Source organism: Papio anubis, chromosome 12, assembly GCF_008728515.1.
Source record: "Papio anubis isolate 15944 chromosome 12, Panubis1.0, whole genome shotgun sequence".
Classification (NCBI taxonomy): domain Eukaryota; kingdom Metazoa; phylum Chordata; class Mammalia; order Primates; family Cercopithecidae; genus Papio; species Papio anubis.
Genome location: NC_044987.1, coordinates 101,040,629 through 101,055,116, shown reverse-complemented (window position 1 = coordinate 101,055,116; position 14,488 = coordinate 101,040,629). Strand labels below are relative to the sequence as shown.

Here is a 14,488-nt window from a genome sequence, read left to right as displayed (position 1 = left end):
CTTACGCCTCAGCAATGGCAGGCGCCTCTCTCCCAGCCTCGCTGCCGCCTTGCAGTTAGATCTCAGACTGCTCTGCTAGCAATGAGGGAGGCTTCGTGGGCGTGGGACCCTCCCAGTCAGGCATGGGATATAATCTCCTGGTGTGCCATTTGCTAAGACCCTTAGTAAGTGCAGTATTAGGGTGGGAGTGACCCAATTATCCAGGTGTTGTGTGTCACGGTTTCCCTTGGCTAGGAAAAGGAATTCCCTTCCTCTTTGTGCTTCCCGGGTGAGGCGATGCCTTGCCCTACTTTGGCTCTCACTCGTTGGGCTGCACCCACTGTCATGTACCCACTGTCCGACACACCCCAGTGAGATGAACCCAGTACCTCAGTTGGAAATGCAGAAATCACCCGTCTTTTGTGTCGCTCATGCTGGGAGCTGGAGGCTGGAGCTGTTCCCATTCGGCCATCTTGGTGCCACCTGTTAAGCACTTTTATTTGATTATTGTATTTGATTGCCCCAAAAACCTATTGATGGAGCTACTATTATTATGTCTATTTTGTAGATGAGGAAGCTCAGATTTAAATAATTATAGATGAGAAAACTCAACTTCCCATGATGATATACCTGGATAAAGAGTGGCAGAGGTGTATGAAAATACATCATCTTATTCCAGTGCCAACTATTAACCAGTGCATTATATTCAAGATAACCTTGGACCAAGTAGGCAGAGATTAACACTCATTGCAAACCACAGATCATTCTCTAAATGATTCCAGTCAGAATAAAGAATCTATAAACCCACTATTCGAACAAGAGAGAAAAGAAGATATAGAGATTATATGTATACATGCCTATATAAAGAACATTGTATAGATAGATAGATACAACATTCATGGTAATGCAGTGACATTGCTCAGAGGATAAAACATAGAAGAACCTCTCAGCATTCACAAATGTCCTAAATATAACATAAAAATGCATTTCTTGTCATGCTTAATGACTATCTACTGCCACTTGGAGTGATTGGAGCTTCCTTTGCAGATTTTTGTTGTTGTTGTTATTGTTGAAAACTTTCTCTCTCTGTTTGTCAAACCCAACAGAATCTATAAAAAGCATTAATTCAGAAGCCCCATTGTGGAGCCAAGGCATTATTGAACTACAATGACAAAGAGAATAAGAGACACAGATGCCACCACAACTGAAGCAGCAGGTTCACACACACTGGAAAGCAGGTATGCTCCCCACAGGACATATTTGGAAAAGCTGGCCACTCCTTCAAAAAGTAAAGCACTTTTACAAATCATATGTATGAATATCAATGCCCTATAAGGTACTATTTGAGAATACACAATAAAATATGGGTAAATCTCGACTGCAATGACATGTTCTAATATAGGCTCAGAAAACCTAGTTTTGTTACTTCTGCACCATAATGCTGTTTCTCAACCCATTTTCTAACTCCAGTGAGTATTAGTCAGGCCCTGTCTCAGTGGGCATTAATTACCTCATACCTAGGTTCTTTTTCAAAGATTATAGAGTGGTAGCCTAATGGCTAAATCACACAACTCACATATTTTTTTCTGCACAGTGTAAGTACATAAATGCACATTATGTGTATAACATACGTAACTGTGTGTATATATATACACACCCATATTTAAACACATGTATTCATTATATGTGTGGGTGTATGTGTGTGTGTGTGTGTGTGTGTGTGTGTGTAGATACACGTCTCAGTGCTTTAGAATAATGGAGATGCGCCGGCTTCTTTGCCATTGTTTCTTTATAAATTTACACGGCCTGACTGCAACTTTACATACTCCTCAAGTCATTTAAATTGTACCTGTTTTGTATTCTTAACTAGATTGGGCTAAAGGGAAGCATTCTCTCTTTCACTTTTTTTTCAGGGCACAGGCACATCAGCTCTTACATTTAAAAGCAAAATTTTGTTCACTCATGTAGTTTTAGAAAATGTATCATATTCTCAAAGGAGTTCATTACCCAGAGAAATTTTGAAGTTCTCAACAAGACCTCTAGTTTCCAGTCATTATTTTATAACCTCCATTATTTTATGTCTGGGAGGGAAGGGAAGTGTCTTACCTAAAGCTGATACTAGAATATATACCATACTAATTAATGCCAGTCTAGGACTAGAATGAGGTCACCTGACCAGCAGACATAAGTGCCATTTTTCCTACATCAATCTACGTTTAGGTTCTTCATCAATATTTGCTTCAATCTTTTTGGCAAGAGCCAGGTAAAAGGATAATTGAATGTCACAAGCTCTATTTTAAAAAGAGGCAAACTTAAATCATTTATTCTTAACTACATAAGTATATCTATATTGTCTGATTCTGTTCTGGATGTGTTGCTCCGGGGTCAGAGAACAAATTTTCAATGACGATGGTGACAAACATCCAAAGGAAGTGACTTCAGTTTCTAGGAAGAATGATGCTCGAGTATACTTACTAGTGTTGTCTTGCTTAGGAGTGCTTGTCTTCCTTTGAGTTACTGTGTTATGCCTCCTCCTAACTTTTCCATAAATAAAAGTATATTTTAGGAAAATGAGAGTGGTAGGGAAAAGAATGAGAACTGCTGTCCATTTTAGAGACCATCTGGTGCAAACCCAAATGCCATTTCAGCTGACCTAGACTTATTGCTTCAAGCATAATTTTTTTTCTTATAAATCTTTTCCTAAGTTTCACTTCATTCACCTTAGATCACATGTGCATTCGGTTGGGCCATGCTCATGCTACGGCAGTGTATTTAGAAAGTGGCTCTTCTGCAGCACTTTCAAATCCCAAGATTAAATACACTCCATTCAAAAAGATACAATCTTTAAGGCACTAGATAGTTTCAGGAATGCATAACCTTCTTTACTAGGCTCATACTTCCACTCAAGAAAGCCCCTCAGGTTTAGCAATTTCCACCCACCTATTGCATTTCCTTGGAAAGCACAAAGGATGAAAAGAAGTAGACGATCTCTTGAGAAAGCTGAGTTTATAATCAATTTCCTGCTGAAAATGACATCAAAAGTAAATTTGAGTCAATTTTGAAAGGCAAAGAAAAATCTCTCTGTTCCTTCTCAGTCGATATTACTTGTGACTTACAACCACTTAAGTTTTTCTTAATTTTTTCTTCTTCCCTACTCTAGTTCATTGAGGATCAGAGTTCGATAAATTGAAAACTATTAGGAAGAAATACATGAAAATTCCACAAAAAAATTATGTAAAGACTAAGAGCATTTAACAGATGAAAACAAGATCAGATGAAGCACAATTTGAAGGAAGATAGAAATGATAACTTTCCATATTTGCAAAAAATTAATAAAAGCCTCAAATGGATGTGGTTCCTAAAAGTAAGTGGGACAGCTCTAAAGAACTAAAGATTTTTATTGAGTATCTGCCATGAATACCGCACTGTGACTGCATCCAGAGGGAAATACAGGGGGATATAAACTTGACAAAGCTCAACCCTTAAGTTAATTACCACATAGGTGAGGGCATAAAATATAGGCTTGTGAAAAATAAATATACAACAAAATGGTAAGCGACTGGTACAGATAGACAAGAAACATTAAAAAAGATTCCAGAAATATCCCTGCATAGAGTATGAGACACTTTTAGTATTTGTGATAAAATTTTTCATTCATATAATCTTTATTGTTATGAGGGAATTTCACACACATCATCTCTTATTATTCTTAGATTAACATCATTACATAGGTGGGTTCCATTTCATAAATAGGTGAACTGGGGATTAAATATTTTACAGAATTTTCTCAATGTTATATGGATGGATAGTGTCAGAATTTTGATTTGAACCCCCAGCTATAGTCCTAAATTGATATAAGATGGTCAAGGTAAATAAAGTACTAGAACTTAAAAGAGTCATTACTTGATTTGCCAGTTACATACAGAATGATAAAATAGGTATTGCTTACTTGCCCGTACCTATACTTCTATGAGAAAGCAGAAATCCTTTCTAGAAGGGTAGGTACAGACAAATATGCAATACTATTAAATATGATACATGAGCTAATTGGAGGAATAATAATGATGAAATAACTTTTGCTGCAACTCTTGGAAGACTTGGATTGTTACTGTGGTGCTCTCCTAAAGTAGGAGCATGTGTTATACGGACATAAAAAGTGGTTCAGAACATCAAGAATTTGAGAACCTTGGGAAAAATCAGTACCTAACCATAAAAGATTCACTATATAAGAGGGGAAAAAAATCTTACCATTTGAGAGAAAAGGAGGCAATCCCAGTCTAGGTCGGGGTCTAATCCTTAAGGAGAGAAAACATGTTTTTAAATTTCATTGCTACCATGTTCCAGGTAAAAAGCATTTGAAAAGTTAAATTTCCTAAGGCTTCTTAAGCCTCATCTATTAATGGTATAAATAACCATACAGTAGGTACATAGATCCCACCTTTAGAGTGGAGGCATTTATTGCCCAATTGTCAGGAATATTGCCTGCTGACAGCTCGTGGATTTGAAAACACCCAGAAAGGTGTTTTCAGCCAAAAGATGCCCTATCAAAGCTGATGCCTACCAACGAGGCAGCCCATTAACCAAGTCACTGGGGGGAGCCAAAGGCATAGCTACCTCGATGTGGGACAGGTCTAAAGAGCCTTCCCAGCTTCTGAACTCTACATGAGATCAGCTAGTATCTTCATTATCCCTCAATATTATTTCATTCTATTATCATTCCATCATCATTACTAGTTAATCATTACTTCATTATATTTCAATTTATCCTTCTGACCAATCTTGCATTGTTCTTTTCTTCATAGGTGTTATAGAGGCCACTTTCTAATACACTTTCTACACACAGTTTTCCATTTGAATGTTTCCTAGTGAATCTCACTTAATGGAGTTGGTGCCTGGAGTGATCATAGAATAAGCAAACCCCAAGGTAGAATATAGAGGCCACTTTCTGATACAATTTCTACACACAGTTTTCCATTTGAATGTTTCCTAGTGAATCTCATTTAATGGCACCAGTGCCCGGAATGATCATAGAATAAGCCAGCCCCAAAGGAGAATTCTGGAGCTCTACCATCTGCTGTGGTAAGTGGAAAGCTAATTGACTCTGGGATGCTCTATTGGTGCAATTATAAAAACTTTCACTGGTGATGAACTAGAATGGATTACCTTGTATGGGAATGCCCTAGCCATGCAATGACTCAGGGAACTCATAATATCAAGGACAATGGAGTCAGATGACTATTTTTATAATTTTTTATGGGTACATAGTAGGTATCTATATGTATTGGGTACATGAGATGGTTTGGTAAAGGCATGTAATGCATAATAATCACAGCATGGAAAATGGGGTAACCATTCCCTCAAGCATTTACTAGTTTTGTTAAAAATAATCTAAGTATACTCTTTTAGTTATTTTTGAATGTACAATTAAATTATTTTAACTATAGCCACCCTGTTTTGCTATCAAATACTAGGTCTTATTCACTCTTTCTAACATTTTTTGTACCCATTAACCATATCTACCTTTTCCCACTTCCTCACTGCCCTTCCCAGACTCTGGTAACCATCAATATACTCTCTATCCCTATGAGTTCAATTGCTTTGATTTTTAGATTCCAGAAATAAATGAGAACATGTGATGTTGTCTTTCTGTGCCTGGCTTATTTCACACACCATAATAAACTTCAGTTTCATCCATGTTGTTGCAAATGACAGGATCTCCTTCTTTTTATGGTTAAATCATACTCCATTGTGTATAAATACCATATTTTATTTATCCATTCATCTGTTGATGGACACAGGTTGCTTTCAAATCTTGTCTGTTGTTAGCAGAGCTGCAATAAACATGAGAGTGCAAATAACTCTTTGATATACTGATGTCCTTTCTTTTGAGTATATTGCCAGCAGTACAGTTGCTAGATAATATAGTAGTTGTATTTCTAGTTTTTTTGAGGAACCCCAGAGTTGTTCTCCATAGTGGTTACACTAATTTACATTCCCACCAACAGTATACAAGGCTTCCCTTTTCCACACATCCTCTCCAGCATTTGTTATTGCCTGTCTGGGTTAAAAGCCATTTGAACTGGGATGAGATGATATCACATCATGGTTTTGATTTGCATTTCTCTGATGATCAATGATGTTGAGCACCTTTTCATATTTCTTTGTCATTTGTATGTCTTCTTTTGACAAATGTCTATTCAAATCTTTTGCCCACTTTTAAATCATATCATTATATTTTTTCCTATAGAGTTGTTTGAGGTCCTCATATATCTGAAATCAGATGACTACTGTTCAGTAGCATTGATGCATTAGAAAACCCCAAGGAAAGGTTCAGGTTAATATGCTAGCAATTTAAGGTTAAGTGTGAAAATGAGAGTACCTACTACACAACTTATAAAAAAGGTTTTTATCTTTTCCATCCTGAGGTCAAAAAAGCAAGATTAAGATGAAGACTGAATCATAAGAATAGCAAAGAAAGATGAATTCTCAGCCCCAGCAAGTCCACTGTGCCAAGTCCAACACCCTAGTTAGGAAGCAGTAGGGCACAGAGACGTGGAGTGGGGGATTCTGGGTCAATACACTAAAAATTCTAGAAACCTAAGATTTCCATGAAGCATCTGGGCACGCAAAAATGTCCCACTTTTTTTCTCTCACCACCGCTCCTACTGTTTGGAGAACAGGTAGAGGATTTGCCTTGTAAGATAATCTATGCCTGCTCAGGATCTATGCCTGCCTTATTTCTTAGATACCAGATATATACCTGGGATTGAGATATAAAACAAGATAACCTGGATATGGAAGCCCTGGGCTTCCTGAAAGATAAAATGGATTATGCCCAGAAGAAGCTGCAGGACCCAGAGCACATGTGCTACCAGTAACCAGCAGAGTAACTATAATACCATATCTTCATGACACAGGATCAAAGGGGAAAAAAAGGCAGGTACTGGGTAGAAAGCTGGATGGGGATAAGTTTATTGATAGGAGAACACTCTGCTATGCCACCAGATTTTAAATCTCTGACATGGACCCTGTGAAACTGTGCTGTTATTCTATTAAGATGGCTCTTGTAAACTTAGACAGAGATCCTCCATGCCAAGGGAAGGAGAAATGACAGGACCGTGGAAGGTGTAAAAGATGCAGAATATGTAGAAGGGGGAATTAAAAGACTCATAGAACAGGGAAAAACACTAAGTTAGTCATTTAGTCACCGCTGTTAGAGTGGAATCATATAAAGGTCAGGTAATAGGTGGAATGTTGGTCCATATCTAGCTCATAGTGGTCCACTAGGTACATAAACCCAACCAGTGCTTATTTCCTAGTTTCCAAAGGTAAAATGGCAATGGACATTCTTGATAATTCACACAACTTTTCACATTACATCCTGATCTATGGGGCCAGAACTATTGGAAAGAGTAGGAAAATCAAGTAAAAACCTCTAAATTTGCCTTTTTATCCCCAACCAAGATAGTAACTTAGAAACAATATCACATCCCAAAAGAAATATCAGAGATTTGTAAACTCCTGCAGACCTAAAAGATAAATGTGGTAGTTTGCATTTAATTCCCCACTTATTCCCTATAAAATATCAGATGCATACCAGAGGATTAAAGTAGACTACCCAAAACTCAACCAAGTAGCACCTCTTATTACAGCTGCTTTGATGAATATGGTAGGTGTGTAAAAGCAAATTAACATGGACTCAAATGTATACACCCATTTATCTAGTAAACACTTTCTTTTTTATCCCTAGTAAGAAGGGGAACAATACATTGTTTATAATCACATAAGATGGATAAGAGTTTACATATTTATTTTTGCCCAGGTTATGCTTAACATTCTTTCTCTCTCTCATATTACAGTACAAAAAGGATTTTGACTATCTTATTCTATGGAACTTTATATTGACTCAGTATATCAACAATATAACGTCAATGACATATGAGTAAAATGTGGAAGCATGCTAGGGGTCACTGTAAGACACATTAGATTCAGAAAGTGGGCAATACAGCCTATGACAATTTGGGAATCTTTGAAGTTATGCTTGCCTAGAACATACCAGGAAATTTTACGCAAAATAAAGGGAAATTGCTTTTCTCACCACTAAGAATAAAACATATCTGTCTGGTAGCATCTTTGGCATCTGGAAGCAGCGTATTCCACACCTGGAAGTACTGCTATGATTCATAAGAATGGAAGAATAGCATCTGGTTTTCTTCTATCAGTACTGATCTGCTTACCAAACACTTGCTTGACCACAATCTTGATATTCTCTTCTAAACAAGCCTTTTTAGTCTTCACAGCCTGGTCAGGCTGATAATTTTGTAAATCCTTAAGTTATGCTCCCCTTTTCATTATAAATTCTGTCTTTAATTCATTTCTTTCTTCTCATGTTTTACTATAAGCAGTCAAGAGAAGACATGGAGCAGCCTGAACACTTTGCTTGGAGATTTCTTTCACCAAATATACTAGCTTATTGCTGTTAAATTCTGCCCCCTACATAGTACTAGGACACAAACACAATTTGGTCAAGTTCTTTGCCACTTTGTAGCAAGGATGGCTTTTCTTTCAGTTTCCAATAAGATATTCCTTATTTCTGTCTGAGACCTCATCAGAATTGCCTCTTCTGTCCATATTTCTGCCAGAATTCTGATTATGAACCCGTGATAATCTCTAAGAAGAACAACATTCTCTCTATACCTCTCCTCTTCTTCTGAGCCCTCAACATAATTACTCTTAATGCTTCATTCCTGGCAACCTAGGCATTTTCTACTATACACTTCAAAATTGTCCCAGCCTCTACCTATTATCGAATTTAAAGGTCATTTACACATTTTCATATATTTAGTATAACAGCACCCACTCCCTGTACTAATTTTTGTCTTTCTAATCTGTTTGTGCTGCTATAACAAAATGTATGAGACTAAGTAATTTATAAAGAACCAAAATTTATTTATTACAGTTTTGGAGGCTGGAAAGTTCAAAATCTAATGACTGGAATTCAGTATCCATTATCTGCTAAGGCTATATAGCCTCATGAACAGTGGCAAATGCCTTGGCTAATTGGTCAGTCATCTGAAAAGAGAAAGTCTGAAAGATCAGGGACAAGGAAGTCTGGGAAAAATTATATGAATAGACTATGGAACTGAGGCTCTGGTGTGACTATCTTAGTATTGCATATTTATAGCTACCAGAAATCATCTACCACAAGAGAAGGTTTAAATAACTAAGAAGTCAGAATGACTCAGCAAGTTGACTTCAGCCAATCATTATCATTGTTCATCCCAGTGCTGGTAAAATAGACACATAAATGGAGTAAATGTAAGGTCAGGGATGGAAACCATCCATGGTCTCAACAGCATGGACTCCCACTGATCAAAGCTGATGTAACCACCTCTGCTTCTAAATATCACACTTGCCACACCAGAAAGAATTCACCACTGAGTCCCTTACATAGCATCATTCCTTAAGCCACTGTTTCTACCATTTATGGGTCAGTGATTCATCTTTCCCGGAATAGACACATACCCTAGGTTTGGGCCTGTATTTCAAATCTGCAAAGTCTCATCCAATACCGCTACCCAACAGCTCACAACTACGAGCTAAAGATCAGTTGGTCCAACTTTGATGTCTATGCATTATTGACAAAGAAAGAATACAGTATTGGACAAACCCAATTTTCTAGCAATATAAGGGGCATAAGCTGGAATCCCTTCTTTATTATGTGTGTGAGATTCTATCACAACTAATTCATTTTGATAAATGACTAGATATTTTGCATAAATTACTTTTGCTTTTGGAAACCCACAGAAGGAAGAGAATTAAAACATTTTCATAAATGATGGAAAGAGAATATCAAATATTATGTCTTTGTTTTACTTTCTTAACTTTAGGAGAAGTGACATATTCATTTAATAAGAAACCTGTTAGGGGCATTAAGAGGTAGTCACAATTACCATTTTCTGAGACACACTCTGGGAGAAAGGCACTTATATTATATGTGGTTTAGGCATTAAAGGCAGCCATGGGTCTCATGGATGTGTTTACTCATTAATAGTGTTATCATAATAGCTAAAAATACATAGCATCTACTAGGTACTATACATATATATTCCTAAACCATATTGAAAGCTCCACGCATTCAGCAATTGCATTCAATTGCTTTAGTTATTCTTGAATTATACTTCCACATTTGACATTTTGTTTGTAGTGAATATCTGTTATTTTGATAATATTGTTATAGTTTCATATTTGGTATTTTAATAATGCATAGGTTTCATTATTCCCTTTACATTTCTCCATTACAAAAGCAACAGCATATCTGGTGACTCAGTTTAAAATGGAATACATGAATAATGTTTATTTGCAGGTTGACTACTCAATTTGATGTGCGGTTCTTCCCAAGGTGAGTCGCTAACTCTCATGTCATCAACCCCGAACTTTCTTAATATTTTCTGAGAGAAACTACGTGAGTTCCTTGGTCTTCTTTCAAGAAAGTAAAATTATTTCCACAGAGAAGAAACAATCATTTTCTAAGCAATAAGGTATTGAACTACTTTGGCTGAGTAAATAACTCTGTTTGCTTCAGGGCACATTCAGAGAAATTTCCAATTCTTGTCATGGATTATGACATGTTTTCCCCTTGATAAGACAACAGAAATGTGTATTGGACATTTAAGCAGATTTTAATGTGGAAGTTCTCAACATGCTGATTTTCCCAGGGCTGCTGCTGGGTAAGCTCAACTACCTTCTTCATTGTTTAAAGGTGAAGAATCTCATTGCTTATGAGATTATTTTTATTTCATTTATTTCCTCTTTTCTCTTCCTACTCTACGCTTTCATACGATTTTAAACTTCAGAATCATACTAGTGCAAATTAAACTCAGATTTTGAAGTCTCTCCCAAACCACAGTCTCCCATTTATGATGTGTTCAGCAGACATGTAATGAGATGCCTTGGCAACATTTTAAAACAGAACTCTTTACTCTCCCTCCAGATCAATCTTCCCTCTTGCCTTCCCATCACCTTTGGATCTCTCTCTCCATTCATTCAGTCTTCTTTTCACTCTCTATTAAATTCCTGAACTCTGCTCTCAGATGATCATTTATGATAGAACATCTCTCCTCATTTACTCTCATGAGAATGTAAACTTTAAAACTTTTGTCTGCTAAACCCATTTGTTGCCAATTTCTGGAACAGCGTCTGACACATGGTAAGCAAGTAATAGGTATGTATGCAAGAAATTAATGAATCTCAAGCTCAAAAGCCTTTAGTGGTTTCCTATTAAAAAACAAATTTACCTTGGCATTCAAATCTTTTATAATGTTTATAATTATATTCTGGTAGTATATAGAAGCTATGATTATAATGATAATGAAGATTGAATAATAATTTAAATAAATCATTATTAGAAAAAACTAATCTTTAACCGATTAGTTGTACAAAGTGTTTTGAACTTTGTTAATTAGGAAAAAAACTAGACAACCTGTGTACTAGGCAATGTGCTAAGATACATTTTTACTAGCGTACAACTTGATGACGTGAGTTTTATTGTTTGTATTTTTTCAGATTAAAAAACAGACTTAGAAGATGTGACTTGCCCATAGTCACCCAAGTAGTAAAAAGAATAGAGCTGAGGTTTAAAATGTTTTTAATCTATCATTGTTTTACTGTGCAACTTCTCATTTTCTTTATATAGAAGAGAATCAATATTATAAGTTCTAAAAAATTAACATTTCATAGAATTCTCTTGATAGGAACAGTCCACTTGCAAATAGAGAGTTTTCTCTCTTAGGGGATGAAGGTTTTCATCTCTTTTGGAAGATCTGAGGGATTCTGTGAGCCCCAGAACAGTGCCTTATCTGCAGCTGTGAATTGGAACCTGGTGTGAGAGCCCTGACTGTAAACCTTAGAACAAACAAAAGACAGCCCTCCATCCCTCAGGGTCATAAAAACAAGGAAGCATTTGATGGAGTTCATAAATATACAGAATACTTCCATTTTCATATAATTGCTGCACCTGTCCAGGGACACTTTCTTAATCCAAATGGGAGCTACCCAGTGAGCAAGGAACTGCCTCTCACCCTGGCATTTCATCTCTTCAACACCTTTCACCCCTCCCTGCTTCTTTGGTGGATGGATCAAGAAGCCTGCTGGAGCTTGAGAGTCCTGGAGAAGCTGCCTCTTCCTTGACCCCATCACTACTCTGTACACAGCTGGATCTCTTGGAAATTACCAACCCTGGAGAGAAGTGTCTTTGACTTCTCTCCTGGCCCACAGAGGAAACTTAAGGTAAAAAACATTTTAATATATTTTCCTCTTTCTTTCAGCCTTTGTGATAGCCATCTAGTCCACAGAGGCTAAATGCATGTGGAAGGGGAAATACATCGTCTCTGCATGTGCTCCTCTGACATTTTGATAAGAGCACAGGGATAGGAAGGTGACACATCCCTTAAGCTACCCTTTTAAAGACATACTTTTTCAGGGCTCTCAGAAAGCTCAGTGGGAACCTTTCAATCAGCTGTGGAACTTAAAAGAATTGTAAGAATAATTAGACCCACAGAAACATACTTGTCATGTGTGGCTATAATGTCTCTATAACTTAATATATACTTACATTTAGCTTTTTAATAATTCTGCAATTTCAATTTAAAGAAAATGCTATTTTTAACTTAAATTCTTATTAAGGGATATTTATCTTGGTTTATTTGCTTGTTTATAGAGTTTGAATTTTAGGCATGAAAAGAATTGTAAAGATAATTGATATGATTATTTTACATTATTACATAATATAATAATTATTACATAATATGGAGACTTACTCAGACCTCAGCATGAAAAAGTACGTCATCAGGGCTGTTTCAGAGAAAGCATGGCCATAGGGAGGGTCTGGCTCCTTCCCCTTGTACTTTGTCCACAAGATGCTCTTTGCAAAGCCCACTTTGAATATTGTTGAGTTGATCCAAACTGTTCTGGAGAAAGGCACAGAGGAATGAAGTGGTTACTAAGGCCACGTCACTTGTTGGTGGCAGAACAAACTAAAACGTAAGCTCTTGATTTTCATTTCTGGCTTTGAGGTTAATTCAATTCCTTATATCTAGGGGAAAGAAAAAAAATACTTAAAATGGAGATGGCTGAAAAGAACACAAACTTTAAAATTTTCCCAAAGGAAGGGCTGTAAACAACTATCTTATGACAGAAAAAAGGCTTCACATTCACAAATAGGAAAGTATTAAACCACAGTGAAACGTCCTACTGATGACGGGCATTTGTCCTTCTTTGGTAACTTTGGTCCTGATTTGTATATTCTCCCTGGCACAGTGACCCCACCTTACACTCGTCCTCTGAGTCCTAAAATGCACTGAGATGCTCAAGGCTGAGAATACTTAACCTGCTGCTGCTTTGCAGCTGCCCCAACCAATATTTGTCAAGGTCGTTGTTTTGGGGGAATAGCCATGGAACTCCAGGCACATACGTGCCAAGGGAAAACGGCATGAACATGGGAGGCAGGTAAATCAGTCCTTTGAGACAGAAACAAGACTTTCTTGCTGTCACCCAGGATGTGCTCCTTGGCACTGAGCTGGGCATCTTAACCAGACAGGAGGAAATGCTCGTATGCATTATATAGAAAAAGCACAATTTTAGTATGTGTAAGAAAATGTTCTTCCAACATCCTCTTTGTCTCCCTGCCATCAGCTTCTCCAAGTCCATGTTTTTTTCTGCTCAAAATAATTATCTTTTTTTCTATTTTGTTTTAACCTAAAGTTCTGCGTTGGTTTTTTTGTGCTTCTCCCCAGTATCTTCCTACTTATTTGTTTGTTCTCCTTTCATTCTTTCGTCTTGTATACTCCCCCCGCTTTTTTCCTCTTTCTTCTTTTTCTTTTTATTTATATTTATCTTTTCTTTCGTTCTCCCTTTCCTCTTTCCCTCTCTCTTCTTTCTTTTCCCCATTCTTCCCCTTTGCTGTTTCTTTTAATTTTTTTTTCATTTTTAGTCTTTCATTGTTTCTACCTTGTTTCACTGTCCTTTTCTTCTTTCTCATCCTTCATCCTTTTTTTCTGTTTTTCCTGCTATATGTCTGACTTTCCTTTTCTTCCTCCCGTCTTCTTGTCTGCTCTCCTTCCTTCTCATTTCTTTCCTTTTTACTTCCTAATTTTTCTTCTTTCCTCCTCCTACCTTAACATATGATCTCCTTTCTTCCTGTCTTACTTCGATTCCCCAAAAGTAAACCATGAGAAAGAAATCTGAGTGCAAGTAGTCCATTTAATGGTGATCTAGCAGTAGAGAAGTGAAAGTGGGTGTCCAGGAAAGCCAAGAGAAAGTCCGTTGATTGGAATATTTCTACTGTGGATGATGAGCTCTTTCCACTCAGAGTTATCCACTTAGGGGTAAAGAAATGGGGATATTCATTTACATACTTGAAATTCTTTAAATGGAGGGTCCCTTCTTTGTCTATAATTCTTATTCTTTCTAAACTGCACAGTGCAGAGTACAGACATGTCCATGTTCAAAG

At 37.0% G+C, this 14,488-nt stretch overlaps 1 protein-coding gene across 3 annotated transcripts in view; it reads right to left on the bottom strand.

The window, feature by feature from the left end:
- The window catches only part of LOC103877537 (endogenous retrovirus group K member 8 Gag polyprotein-like), a 376,678-nt gene that overhangs the window by 209,435 nt on the left and 152,755 nt on the right, over positions 1-14,488 (bottom strand). Inside the window, exons 6-7 of one of the 3 annotated variants that reach the window (XR_002517020.2) lie at positions 12,798-12,947; positions 4,228-4,274 (exon numbers count right to left, since the gene is read on the bottom strand). The gene's annotated coding sequence lies outside the window, so the exon portion shown is untranslated. Of the gene's footprint in view, positions 1-341; positions 4,275-12,797; positions 12,948-14,488 lie in introns of those variants that run through there. The other 2 variants (XR_002517019.2, XR_002517017.2) reach the window with 2 other exon arrangements.